Here is a 15,521-nt window from a genome sequence, read left to right as displayed (position 1 = left end):
TGAATGTAAATGTATTCTTGGAGATGTTCATATAATAATTTAGATTTAATGTTTATAAAAAGGTAATTTCATGTACATCGACAGAGACAGAAGATTATAAATAACAATACGTCTTCAAGTCAGATCAGATTCAATCTTCAAAATCAGATTACTGATTTTGGCTGCCTAACAAAGGACTCTTCTTAAGTGGAAATATTTTGAAATGATTATTCACAATAGTAGAACTGGGTAGGTCTTTTCTGTTTCAGCAAATCTTACAGCGGCTTAAAAATACACGGTTACATACCATAAATCTAATTCCACTCTAACTGCTGGTTAGGGCACTTGCTTCCTGCTCACATGAGCTCACTTGTACCTCCTTTTTACTCCTTGTTTTTCTCTCTCTCTCTTTCCTCCTTGGACCCTTTCATTGCCATCTCCCTTCTTCACTCTCACCCCTTACCACATCATGAATATGCAAAGTTTTAAAATACGGTGTGCCCCCCACCCACAAATCTCCATTTGAACCAGCACTTGGGTCTCATTTGTCCTCAATTTATGTTCAACAGCCACAATATTGTCATGAAATAACCAAATCACTCTTCAAATAGAAGCAAATTATGTCTTCAAGATAAGGTAAAATATATGTACCAGAGTATGTGCCATATGTGTCATATATATATATATATATATATATATATATATATATATATATATATATATATATATATATATATATATATATATATGACCTCACTTCCTGGTTGATTGATGAAGGGGGCCCAGCTCCCCGAAGATTCTCATTTAAATGTAAGTTTTCAAGTGTTTTTAAATGTAAGTTTTTAAGTGTTTTTAAATGTAAGTTTTCAAGTGTTCTTAATCTATCCGTGTCGTGTGTATCCTGGTTATATATATTATAAAACTTTAAAGTGTTTTCTGTTATATATAATATAAATATAAACAGGATACACATGACATGGATAGATTAAAAACTCTTGAAAACCTACATTTAAACGAGAATTTTCGGTAGCTGGGCCCCCTTTGTCAATCAACCAGGAAGTGAAGTGGGCACCACTCCACTTCCTGGTTGGAAATTCTCGTTTAAATGTAATATAAATATAAACAGGATACACACGACACGGATAGATTAAAAACTTACATTTAAATGAGAATTTTCGGGGAGCTGGGCCCCCTTTATCAATCAACAAGGAAGAGTGAAGTCATATATATATATATATATATATATAATATATATATATAATATATATATATATATATATATATATATGACACATATGGCAAATACTCTGGTACATATATTTACATATATGTTGTTGAGAACAATTATATTTATACATATGGGTCCTTCAAGTAATTAAGGGGGAAATTATTCATTTGGTTTTAATTTTCAAATTGTCTCTTATTTTCTGTTTTCCGCGTGAAGTTGTTGGGGTTTTCTTGGGAGTAAGGATGATCTATATATCTTTTTAATTTTTTTTGAACCTATCTCGTATTATTAAGTATATGTGTATTTTTTTTTAGTTCTTAGAGTAATATTATGGGTATAATTATTGCATTCATAATGTCAGCAAGAAATAAAATAATGATAAATAGATCTTCAATGCCTGAAGGTGGCCTACCTACACTTTATATACAATAAAATTTACTGAATACCGTGTCCAATAAAGTGCAATGCATCATCATCTCATACTAAATGGAAATAAATAACATAGCCTACATCCGTGTTCTCTAATACAAAAGATGTGCATATTAGTATTATTCTGAATTATTATTATTATTATTATTATAATTTTATGGCCTTCATTGGACCACTGTAGTCAGTATCTTCCACCTTTACTCCGTCCTCTCTCAGCCCAATATTTCTTTATTCGTTCAGAAATTAATTTCCTTTCCTCGTCCGAAATCACTCTTCCCATTCTGTGTCTGACTTTGATCTGCAGTCTGGTCTGTTTGTCCTTCAGGATTCTGATGTTGTCCGACTTGTTCTTCAAATCTTCGAATGTTATATTCAACTCTCTCATATCCTCCTTGAGTTCGTCAATCCATTTTATATTTGTTTTACTTTTCCACAACTTTTCAATAATTCTTCTGCTTAGTCTGTCCTCCAAAGCTCTAATCAGGTGACCGAAGAAAGATATTCGCTTTTTTTTATTGTACTTGTGACAGGTTCAATTTCTTTGTAAACAGTTTCGTTGGAAGCTAATCTCCAGTGTCCATCTACTTGATAGTTCTTGTTAATACAGGTTCTGATGATTCTTCTTTCGATTTTTAGTAATTTGTCTATTGCGATGGTATTGGTAGTTTTAAAGATGGTTTCACTTGCGTAAGTTATTACCGGTTGAATGACTGTCTTGTAATGCTTCAATTTTGTGGCTATTGATAGTGATTTCTTGTTGTAAGTGTTCTTTGTGGCATACTGTGCTCTTCTCAACTTATTCAGTCTACTGTCCCACGTTCGATTCTCATTGAGATTGTAGGTTATGATTTCACCTAGATATTTGAAACTGTCTACAATCTTTATTTCTTGATCTCCTATACGGATTTTCTTTGCAAGAGGTGGATCAGTTAGCATGAGTTCTGTTTTTTCAAAAGATATTTTAAGGCCAATCTTCTGAGAAATAGTCTGTAGTGTATTTATTTGTTTCTTTGTTTCTTGAATATTGTTAGCAAGCAGTGCAAGGTCATCCCAGCAAAATCAGCAAATCCCAAGCAGTTCAAATTTATATTATCTCTAGAAGTTCCAACTTTGATATTTTTTGGATTAATCTTATACCATTCTCTCATTATATATTCCAGGGCACAATTGAACAGTGGCGACAGGCCATCTCCTTGCCTTAAACCTGTTTCTACTACAAAAGATCTGGACAGTTCCCCTCTGAATTTGATCTTGGACGTTGTATTCGTCAGTGTTAGCTCTATCATTTTTATAAGTTTTGGATGGAGTCCTAAGTGTCTCAAAATTTTTAACATTGATTTTCTGTGGATGCAGTCGTATGCTTTTTTAAAATCTATGAATGCAATTGAAAGAGGCTTATTTCGTCTTCTGTAGTACGCCATGATTAGTTTGAGCGTGATTATTTGTTCTGAACAGCTTCTCCATGGTCTGAAGCCACCTTGATATTCACCAAGTTCCTCATTCAGTTGAACTTTAATCCTGTTATATATGATCTTTGAAAAAATTTTGTAGGTGCAGTCAAGGAGAGAAATTCCTCGATAGTTGTCTGGGTTGCTCTTGTCCCCTTTTTTGTGTAGCGGATTGATTACTGCTTCAGTCCATTGTTCTGGGAGTGTTTCAGTAATCCAGATCTTTGTGAGTGCCATATGTAGAGAGGTTCGCGTTGAAACACTAGCATGCTTCCATATTTCCGCACTTACTTGATTTTCTCCACACGCTTCGTAGTTTCTCATTTCATTTATTGCTCTCTCCACTTCTTGAAAGGTCGGTGGATTTATGTTCTCAGCTTTTGTTTTTATCGGGGTGTTTGTGTTGATCTGCAGGAGGCTCTTTGGTTCCTCACAGTTAAGGAGCTTATGAAATGCTTCCGCCATTATTTCTGCGTTTCCCTTATTATTATGTGCCACTTTTCCATTTTTATCCTTCAGTATCAATGTAGGAGGATCGTATTTATGTAGCTGCCTACTGAATGTCTTATAATAGTCTCTTGAATTCCTTTTGTGATAATCTTTCTCGATGGAGTTGATCAAATCTTTTGTATACTGTCTCTTGGTCCTCCTGATGAGCTGGGAACATTTTTTCCTGACATTTTTTAGATTGATAAAATTATCTGATTTAAATTAAAATCTGATTAAAATTATTCTGAATGATGTAATACAGCAAAGCTATTTATATATATATATATATATATGGCGCGTTTATATAATATAGTAGATTATGTTGCTGGCATGAGAGGAAGTTAGCTACAAATTAAAAATAAATTCTCTCAACGCTCCACGAGATGAAGCTTCCATGTTTCTCTCCTGAAACCATGCAACTCTTAACATGTAAACAAAAATTGACCTATTATTATTTTTTAATTTTCTTTTTCAATTCAATTATTATTTATAATTTATAATATCGTATCCATGCTAGGCTATGACAAATTTTGCTTACAACTAAACACCACTTAATCAGATAAAAAATTATTATTGTTCAACATACAGTATAATAAATATCTACTGTGCTAACTTAAAGACACTAATGATTCAGGATATTCATATTGGCACAAGTGATGTTGGCACAAGTAATTGGCATACTTCATCGCATTTTTATTTATTATTGTTTCTACATGACTCCTTTTTTTATGTTATTATAATCCTTTTTTCCCTACATGTACGTAGGCGAGCATTGCTTCTCGATGTAATTGTTCTGGAATAGCTCTTGAAGACTATTATCTGCCTCAGAATACCCAGAATATCCCTCAACGATGATATGATCAATGTATTGTGATTTTCATATTATATCAACTTGAGGATGAATTGATGGAGTATAGAATCGTGGTAGCGTAGAGTATAAATTGTTTTTATGATCGATGTATTGTGATTATAATATATTATATTTTATGATATAGGTAAATATTGAGGATGAATTGATAAAGTATAAAATCATGGTAGCTTAGAGTACAAATTATTATTCATTGATTTTTCTATTATCCACTGAAACTCAAATAGTGGTCGAGCTGAATAACATAATAATTATTGAAAAGTAGAAAAATCATATTAGCTTAAAGTATAAATTACTTTTCATTGATGTTTTATTCTTCACTGAAACTTGAATAGTGGTCGAGCAGAATAATATAATAATAATTGAGAATCTTGTCATATATATTGCACTCATTGTTTAACCTTATCGGTCCTTATCATCAATCACTTTGATAAATGATATGCTTCCACGAGTTGTATTTCTCTATAATTCTGTTTTCTCTGTTCCTCAGCCCAAAATTACGATATAAAACCCTTAGCATGACTGTTTTAATAATATTTCCACATCTTTCTTCGAATAGAAATTTTTTGTATTAGTTATGCTCAAGCCCATTCCATTTTATTATTTTTTTTCTTAGTATTATTATTTTATAAACTTAGGCTATTATTATAGCATTTTTTTATACATGAATTTGTAATTTGTAATGAAGAAGACTCTGAATCTATCTAGCTTTTATGCGGATATTCTTACTGGTATTTGTCTTGGCATTCCTATTTAATGCACTTCACTCACTATTCACAATAATTATTACTATTAACGGCACGTCTGGTCGGTGGACCCGGGCGGCGAGTTTTTTTTCTTTCCAAAAACCAAGCAAGTTTTTTTTTACCTTCTCTCTTCATTATATCTCTTTCTTTCTTCTTTCTTCTTCTTCTTTGCTCAGATGAACTTTGATTTAGATGTAAGAGTTGAGGATCTTCTGTCTGTAGAGCCGGTAGTCCGCTGGAGGTGGAGAACGTTTTTCGCGATGATTGTCCTGCCCCCTTTCTGAAAATATTCCATATGAATATTCGATCGTACAATAGAAATTTCGATGAGACACTTATAATGCTGAGTGAATTCCATTTAAAGCCAGATGTGATAGTGCTGACGGAGGCTTGGTTGAGGGATGACAATAACCTAATTCCAATAGATGGGTATGAGGGTGTTTGCACAACAATTTATTCTAATAGAAGTGATGGAGTTGTAGTTTACACTAGGAAGGATATAATGACTGATTGTGGGGATCTTGAAATTGGCGGTGCCAATTGTCTGGAGGTAAAGTTAAAATTCAATAGAAAGAATGTGAAACTTCTAACCGTTTATCGGAGCCCTTGGTCTAACTTCGGTGATTTCCTTCACAGTCTAAGAAACTACTACGAGGTTTTTGAGGAGAACACTATATATATACTGACAGGTGATATTAACCTGGACCTCTTTGATAATAATACAATTTATGAACGCGACGAGTATCTTAATTTTTTGGTTGGGAGCGGTTTTGTTAACTGTATCAATTCTCCCACTAGGGTCTCTCCTACAACTAGTTCTTGTCTCGATCATGCGTTTGTAAGACCGATGGAAGCTCCTGTCATTAGAGCAGCCATACTCACGTCTCATATTACTGATCATTACGCAACTGTTATCGGCCTACAGTACCCTCCGGCAAACAGGGACCCGGCTCCTCTGCTTAATATCTCTCCATTCCGCAAGATCAATTTTGGAATTTTTGGTAACAAAATAAGAAATGAAACATGGCAAACTGTAATCAATGAATATGATACCAATATAAGTTCTGATAACCTTATGGAAATAGTTGAAAAAAATCTAAATGAAGCAAAATACACTCCAATCAATCCTACTAGTAGAACAAGAGTCATAAAACCGTGGATAACTCCTGCTCTTGTGCGTTCAATACGTGAGAGACACAGATTGGGGAAACGATTGAAGAATGAACCCTTTAACACAGTCTTGAAAATACATTATAAAAATTACCGGAACAAACTTTCTTATTTAATCCATGCAACCAAAAAACAATACTATAGTAACCTTATAGCTGAGAATACAAATAACCCCAAAAAAATATGGAGAGTAGTAAATGAACTGGCAGGAAGACAAAGAAAAACTAATGATTTTCCAATTTCAGATTTCACCCAGAATTACAATAATATGGATAGCATTAAGCAAGTGACATACAATTTCAATAACTATTACTCCAAGGTAGGGTATAATCTAGCTGCAGCTCTGAATTCGGGTGGTGAAAGGATTGTAGCAAATGAAGATTTTCCCAATCCAAATACTTTCTTTTTCCAAGCTGTAACAGAGGCGGGAATTACTTCAATAATCCTCTCCATGAAGGGTGACACCTGCCCCTGGATTTGATGGTGTTGCAGCGTCCCTAGTTAAAAATAATGTTGAATACTTTGCTAAAACTTTAGCTCAAATAATCAATAATAGCATGAGACAAGGCGTTTTTCCAAGGGCCCTGGAAGTGGCAACTGTCATTCCCATACACAAGGGTGGGGATAAGAATGCATACCCGAATTTCAGACCTATATCACTCCTTTCTGTTTTCTCTAAAATATTTGAAAGGTTGGTGAGGGTACAGCTAAGTAACTTTCTTGAAGCTCACAAAATTATAGCTCCAGAGCAGTATGGATTCAGGGAGGGGGTCGGTGTTAATGAGGCCTTATTTGACTTCGCAACATCTGCCTTCAATAGTTTGTCTCGTGGCAACTGCCTGGTCGCTGCTTTCCTTGATCTGGCGAAAGCGTTTGACTCCATTGATAGAAGAGCACTGTTCAAGAAGCTGGAGCATGTCGGGGTACGTGACATTCCCCTGGATTGGTTCACAGATTACCTCACTAACCGCAAACAGGTGGTTAGAGTGTTGAACATTGAAAGCTCCATGGCTACTGTAGACTACGGGGTGGTACAGGGCAGCACACTCGGGCCCCTTCTGTTTCTTATTTATATAAATAACATAGTGAAGGTAGAATCCAGGGGGAAAATGTTCCTTTTTGCAGACGATGCAGCTGTACTGTTTGAAGGCAAAACATGGAATGGTGCGTATAGGAGAGCTAATGAGGGCCTTAACAACCTGAAAAAATGGTTTGATCAAAACTCCTTGACCTTAAATACAAACAAAACGAAAGTGATGCCTCTGCAACTCAGTAATCATAATGTATAGTATAAGTATAGGGATAAGGGATATAGGATGTATAGTATAAGGGATGGATTGTCTATTGTTATTCATACATGTCCGGATCTTACTACATGCAATTGTCAGGAGCTGGAGCAGGTCTTTGAGTATAGATACCTTGGTGTATGGTTTGATAAGAATCTAAGATGGGATAAGCACACAACGCACCTAAAGCAAAAGCTCAGAAAATATATATATTTATTCAAAAAGTTTAACTCCCTGCTAGATCCTTCTATTATAAGATTGGCATACTTTGCTTATGTTCAGGCACTGCTCCACAGTGGTATTGTTGTATGGGGGAGTGCCTTTATGAACGTCTTGAAGCCGCTGCTGATTGTGCAGAAGGCAGTCATCAAGGCTGCGACAGGCCATCCAAGACGTTATCCGACTGATCAGCTTTTCATGGAGTCTCAGGTTTTAGATATTCGACAGCTTTTCATCAAGGCACTACTTGTGCATATGCATAAAAGAAGGGAAAGTTTAAATATAATTTCATCAAATCATGACCATTTCACAGCCCATTTCATGACTCAAGCATTAACAACATAAGGATGCCTAGATTGACGAGTCTGGCCTCATCCCGATGCCCCTATTATATTGCTCATCGCTTGTGTTGCAACATGCCTGTTCAGTTGTAAATCTTTAACACATACAGTAATGCCGTGTACAAGAAAATTTTGCTCTCTTGGCTGTACCAACAGAGTAGAGAAACATCGGAGATAATATGATTGCGATCTGCTTACCATTTCTAGAAGGTTTTTCGAAAATAATAATCTGTTTTCAATTTTCTATGTCCGTCTCTGGCATGTGATTGCCTGGTGGCCCTGATGGATGATCCTCGACCCAAATTAAAACTTTTCTATTCTGTACTTTTTTCTTACTATCTCTCTCTTTCTATCTATCTGTCTCCCTTCTACTCTCTCTTTCTCTCCCCTTCTCGTCCCTTCTTCCATTTTCTCTCTCTCTCTCTTTAGTTAGTTTCTCCTCTTGTTTCCTCCTCTGAATTAAAATGAATATATTAAATGATTCGGACTCTTCTTCGCATACAGGCATCATAGCCCATGTGAAGAAAATAATATAATAATATATTCCTATAATGCTTTCTATAATTTTGTGTAATGTGTATTTATAAAGAGGGATAAATTGATTTGATTTGATTTGATTTGACATTTAAACGAGAATTTTCGGGAGCTGGGCCCCCTTTGTCAATCAACCAGAAAGACCAGAAGACTTCCAGGAAGTCTTCCTGATTGATTGACAAAGGGGGCCCAGCTCCCAAAAATTCTCGTTTAAATGTGAGTTTTTAAGTGTTTTTAATCTATCCGTGTCGTGTGTATCCTGTTTATATTCATATTATAAAACTTTAAAGTGTTCTTGTTGAGTGCTTTATATATATATATATATATATATATATATATATATATATATATGCCATATTCGAATTAAGGTGTTATTATAATAAACTCCCTGTTATCATAATAAATCAAATAACACAACCGTCATGGAAGTGGGTAGAAAATCCATGTGCCATAGGTGTCTAATATAGTACATAATTAATAAAAGTATTTATTTCTTGATAATTATGATATTATAGTGATTCATTTTCATATCAGAGTTTAGTGAAATTTGAAAACACTTTCCCATTGCATTGATGAGTATGCCCTAGCTCATACTCCAATGAAGAATGACACCCTAACAAAGCTTGAATTATAATTTTTTTCGATAGATTATCTGTGACTTGCAAATACTTGAAAAATTGTGTTTTGAAGACAGATGAGAGCGAGATGAAAGCTTATTGTCGCCGGTTTATTGGTAATTGACTCAGCAGCATCTACTCGTATATGATCGAAAGCTCTCATCCTGAATAGAGGAAGGAAATTGAAATTTTTAATACGGGGAAGCGGATACAGGCTGAGTCACACAGAATACTTAACCAGGCCTTGCAGTTTCTTCTGCCGTTCAATACTGCCGCATCTTTGCTCCATTATTTTATCTCAGTTGAAGCAAAAGTGGAGGAAATTTATACAGCCAGAATAATCCACAAAGGCGAATTTCATCTGAGATTTTTTTATTCTGGTGGCGGCAGAGAATCTCAGTGAGGAAATGAATTCGTTCCGTTGTGACGACACCACCAATGGAGAAAGTAATCTGTTGTTTTCTTTTAAGACCCCAACAAAGATTCTTATTTGAGTCTTGTCCGATGCGAGCCTCTATTGCGTAATAGACAGACATCAAGTTTGCTCTGCTGAAGGTAGCTACAAGTGTTTCATATAGAATTTTTATTGACGATTTTAATAAAATTATAATCCAACACAACTCAAGACTAATCAAGCATTTTTCAGTTCATCAAGTTGTATAGCTAGTTCTCCAGTTTTTATATCTGTCTGTCCAACCCTTGTTTTAATTCTCCAATAGAATCCAATTTTTATTCCAAATAATACTGACATGTATCAATATTTCGATAATAATCATAAAGCTGCGTTTACACCAAAGCTATCAACAAAATTTCAATAACTTAATCCTTACAGATTCTATGAGATTGAACATAACTTATACACATGATGAACATTGTGTTTGTCAAGTTCCGTTTAATCTAATAGAATCTATAAGGATTAAGTTATCAAAACTTTGGTGTAAACGCAGCTCTAGTTGAAAAAATTGTTTTATTTTTCACAATAATACCTTACAATATCATAAGGCACATCCGTCTATATCCACCAATGACAAGCGTTCGAATAGTGAGTCTGACATTTGGACTCCAAAATTATCAGTTTGATTCAGAATTGTGTACATTTCATTTTCTATCATGTTAATTTTGAACATTCATGATGATAATTTTTCAAAAAAATTTTTGCTTCAAAGAAGTATTTGTGAAACATAGTACTGAACCTATATTTGGAATGTTGAATAAATTGAAATGACAACAGTTTTGAGCATAGTACTTAGAATACAATGTATTCTAGGTACCTTGGTTTTGACCATAAGCCTGTAGTTGGGCCATTTCAAAAGTTATCATTAAGGTAACTAGAATGCATGAATGTATTATTACATTACCTAGAATGTATTCCAGGTACATTGGTTATCATTATAATAACCACCCACTGGGAACCCACAAAATAGCGACTAAAGACTATATAAACTATTTCAAATTTCATGTGGTTTGTCAGACTTATGCCCGGTTGCAGAGTCGTCACATAAAGTTAAAATCAGGCATTTAATTAATTTATTTATGAAGTCATAACTCCACTTTTCGTTGCACAGATGTCAATGTAAACTATAGCTCCGATAAAAGTTAAAACGCCCAAGTGTATATGTGTGTGTGTGAAAATGTTGTCAAAAACAGGGATTATCGCTCCAACGATTTCGATTAAATCCGTACCTAAAATAGTTATTGATAAGCTCTATCACCTGCCACGAGTCTCATATCTGTAAAATTTCCAGGAGCTCTGCCCCATCAATGCAAAGTTTGATTTCAGATTCCCAATTACCAGGCTACAGATACAATTTCAACAAAAAATTCCAAGTGGGAAACATTGAGCATGAAAATATCTACAATTTATGTTCAGTAACATTTTCACCTAAAATTGAAAATAAGCTTGAAATTTGAGAAAATGCTATTATTTCAATTGGAAACTGTTGGCAACTGTTGATTCTATTAAATCATTCACTATGAAGAGATAGCAGACTTCGTGTGTCTCCAGCGTTATTGTCCTGTCACCAGCTGGCTTGGATCTTTGATTATAGTAGACTTGAGATGTGCGTGAACACTAGCGTCAGGTGATAAATTTTCATAAGGGCAAGTAAAGTTGTGTGAGTGCGCCACACCAGATTTTTTCCGTACATTTCCGTACATGCTTCCAAGGTACCTAGAATAGAAGGTACTGGCCACGCGCATCTCGATCTTATAATGATCAGAGTCAGATGATCGGTGTGATGTCATTGGTGCTCTAAAAGTCTATTCTTCCTATCTTTCCAATGTTAAATTGAGCAACTTTGTAAGTATTTTTCTTGAAAAGTACATTACTTTCAAGTCCCATCAACATCTCCTACGATTCATAATATTTATCTTCAATTTTTCTGAAATTTAATAGTTTTGGACGGCTGGATCTTTCAGAATGATCGATTCTGTAGGAGCCTGCACATCGAATACCTGTTGCTCTCTTATTGAAAATTAACATGCTTCCTCATGAGCTCTTTCAGGTCTGTTCACCGTGATGTCGATTGAACCTTTCCCCGAAGCCAAGACATTGGTTGGATAGAAGCATGTACGGAAATGTACGGAATAAAGTGAATAGAGCTGCAGTGTGACTTATGTGTGATGATGATTTGAGATGTAGCTAAATGGGCTTCCGCAAACGACTGTGCAACGACCAACTATTTATGTCAGTGATTTGAAACTATGTCTCACATAGCTATGTTTGATTTCATGTAACGACTCTGCAACCAGGCATCAATCGCTGAATTGAATAGATGAATCCAATGTACCTGGAATACTAGAATGTTTTCTAGGTAGATTGGATGAATACATAGGAGATTATATTAATTCTTACTATGATGAATAATATGAGCTGCGGGAATTCTTCAAACATCCTATTTGAGAACCAAATTTTTATCTTTTGACATTGATATTAATTTATTATTACTAGTTCCATATTTTTGTTTGTGTTATCAATTTTTACTAATCTCGATATTAAAAAGCTTTAATCCCATATCACTAAATGAAGTTTGTAAATAGTTTGTAAAAGTTTGTATAACATGCAAAACAAGCAACTAATAACTACTTGTACCCCGACACATATAATTCACAGTGAGGTTTATATTCTTTAAATTATATAATATGCCGGGTGTATTCCGTTTAGCCCAGGTTTTCGATTATCCCAGGTGCTTGATTAGTCCATGTGTTCGATTACCCTAGGTCGGACTTTCCCGATTAGACCAGGACCTGGTATAATCGAACTGCTGGGCTAATCGAAGCATTTTGTCTCGATTAACCCAGTAGTTCAATTATACCAGATCATCTAAACGATACCTGGTCTAATAGAGACACAGGACCTGGTATAATCGAGACGTGGGATAAACGAGACAGAATTTTTCGATTAGCCCAGTAGTTTGATTGTACCAGGTGTCATATAAACTGTATTGGCAGAAGCTTGAGTTGTTATATATATATAAAGTACAATACGTAGCTATGCTACCATAAAAATCTGGTGTGGCGCACTCACACAACTTTCCAAGCCCTTATTAGAATTGATCACCGGACGCTAGTGTTCACGCGCTCTACGCTTGTCTACTCTTATAAACAAAGATCTAAGCCAGCTGGTGACAGGACAATAACGCTGGAGACATACGAGGTCTGATATCTCTTCATAATGAATGATTCAATAGAATCAACAGTTGCCAACAGTTTGCAATTGGATAATTACATTTTCTCGAATTTCGAGCTTAATTTCAATTTTAGGTGAAAATGTTACTCAACATTAATTGTAGAGATTTTTATGCTCAATCTTCTCCAATCAGATTTTTTGATTTTTTTGTTTAAATTGTATCTGAAGCCTGAAAATTGGAAATCTGAAATCCAACTTTGCATAGATGGGGCGGAGCTCCTGAAATTTTTACATATATGGGACTTGTGGCAATTGATAAAGCTTATCAATGACTATTCAAGGTATAAATTTAATCAAAATCGTTGGAAAATTTAGAAAATCGCGAAAACCCCTGTTTTTGACAACATTTTCGCCATTTTAGCCGCCATCTTGCAAATTGCATTGAATTGCATTTGATCGAAATTGTTCGTGTCGGATCCTTATATTGTAAGGACCTTAAGTTCCAAATTTCAAGTCATTCCGTTATTTGGGAGATGAGATATCGTGTACACAGACGCACATACACTCATAAACACCACTTTTTTCGACTCAGGGGACCTTGAAACGTATAGAAATATGGAAATTGGGGTACCTTAATTTTTTTCGGAAAGTAATACTTTCCTTACCTATGGTAATAGGGCAAGGAAAGTAAAAATAGAGCCCGCCCAACTGAAGCGTATATCTTCATTGTCAATGCCTTTTCTAAATCTGAATATTCATGAACATTTTTGAAAATTGGCTGACTTGACAGATAATATCTTGTGATTCGAACAATTCTAAAAAACATGTATTTAGTTCTTCCATTCAGTATTTATAAGGAACTTCATCAGACGATGCTTCAAACACATTCTGAGATGAGAGACACCAATACAAATCCTAATCGAGAAAGTGTTTTATTTTCAGGGTAGGAAAGTTTTAAGAGCGAAGGACTTGTAGATAAAGATCTAATTTTCATTTTTATCTGAGACTTTTTCGTCCAAGATGGATAGTTTTATTTGTACTGGCTTATACAATCGAGACATGCCCATGTCTCGATTAGACCAGGTCCTGCATCTCGATTAGACCAGTTATCATTTAGACGACCTGGTATAATCGAACTACTGGGCTAATCGAGACGGAATGCTTCGATTAGCCCAATAGTTCGATTATACCAGGTCCTGTGTCTCGATTAGACCAGGTTTCGTTTATACTACCTGGTATAATCGAACTACTGGGTTAATCGAAGCATTCCGTCTCTATTAGCCCAGTAGTTCGATTGTACCAGGTTTTGGAGCTTCATTGTAGAATAAGACCTGGTATAATCGAACATTTGGTGTAATCGAGACACTCCCATATAAAAGGGCCGGGGTATAAAGGGTAAAAGGGCCGGCGACTTCTTCCAACCATGGATGGAATCGTACGTCATTGAACGCTGATGAGGAGAGAACAAGACTAACTCCCTTTCGGATCTGTTGCCGCGACGCCTGAACATTCCTGGAGGACGACCAATCATCTTCACCCTTCATACATCTCCACCAGGGACTCTAGACATCGCGACGACAACTACAAGATGAGTACTTGATCGTTCCCCATCAGAATTCAATGTGTCCCTTAAATTTTGGTCTCTTAAAGACGTAAATATAGTTAAACTCTGTCTCTTAAGATAAAGATAATCTTTAATTGAAGAAAGTATTTATTGTAAAATGTTGTTTGGATTCAAATATTAAATATAGAGGCAATCAATCGTCAAATGATTTTTAGTTTGGATTCCTCACCACTGGAATAGTACTAGGAATTTCACTGACCCTCCACCATCGGGGTCTCGCACGATTTCCAAACTTAATTATAGTTGTCAGTAGATATAAAAGGCGGGTTCTGGCACACAAGTGTGCCAGAACCCGCCGTTATCTCAAGGTCATCCAGGCGCCCCAAGGTCATCCAGGTCACCCACCCAAACCTCAAGGTCATCCAGGTCAACCACCCTAACCTCAAGGTCATCCAGGTCAACCACTCTAACATCAAGGTCATCCAGGTTAACCACCCTAACCTCAAGGTAATCCAGGTCAACCACCCCCAACCTCAAGGTCATCCAGGTCAACCACCCTAACCTCAAGGTCATCCAAAAAAAAAAAATGAAAAAAAAAAAAAAAAAAAAAAAAAAAAAAAAAAAAATTATAGAAATATTAAATATTAAATATATATATTAAAAATCTATATAATTTAGGTCTTTGAACATAAATCCTCTATGGTGTAGTGGTTAGCAAGTCAGCTTTCTGAGTTGGAGGCTCTATGCTCGAATCCAAGGCGGTAAAGGTAAGTATTAAAGGTCAGTATCAACAGAATCAGAGGATATATTTTTTGTATGTAGTGGGTAGACTGGCCCACCACTGCCAGTCATCCTGCTGCTGGTCATCCGGCCGCCACCGATCGCCCGGCCACCACCGGTCGCCCCTGCCGGTCGCCCGGCCACCACTGATCACCCCGTCTGTCGCCCCACCGGTCGCCCCACCACCACCAGTCG

The sequence above is a fragment of the Nilaparvata lugens genome, chromosome 8 (assembly GCF_014356525.2).
Source record: "Nilaparvata lugens isolate BPH chromosome 8, ASM1435652v1, whole genome shotgun sequence".
Taxonomy (NCBI): Eukaryota; Metazoa; Arthropoda; class Insecta; order Hemiptera; family Delphacidae; genus Nilaparvata; species Nilaparvata lugens.
Note: the sequence above shows the minus strand (reverse complement) of the source record.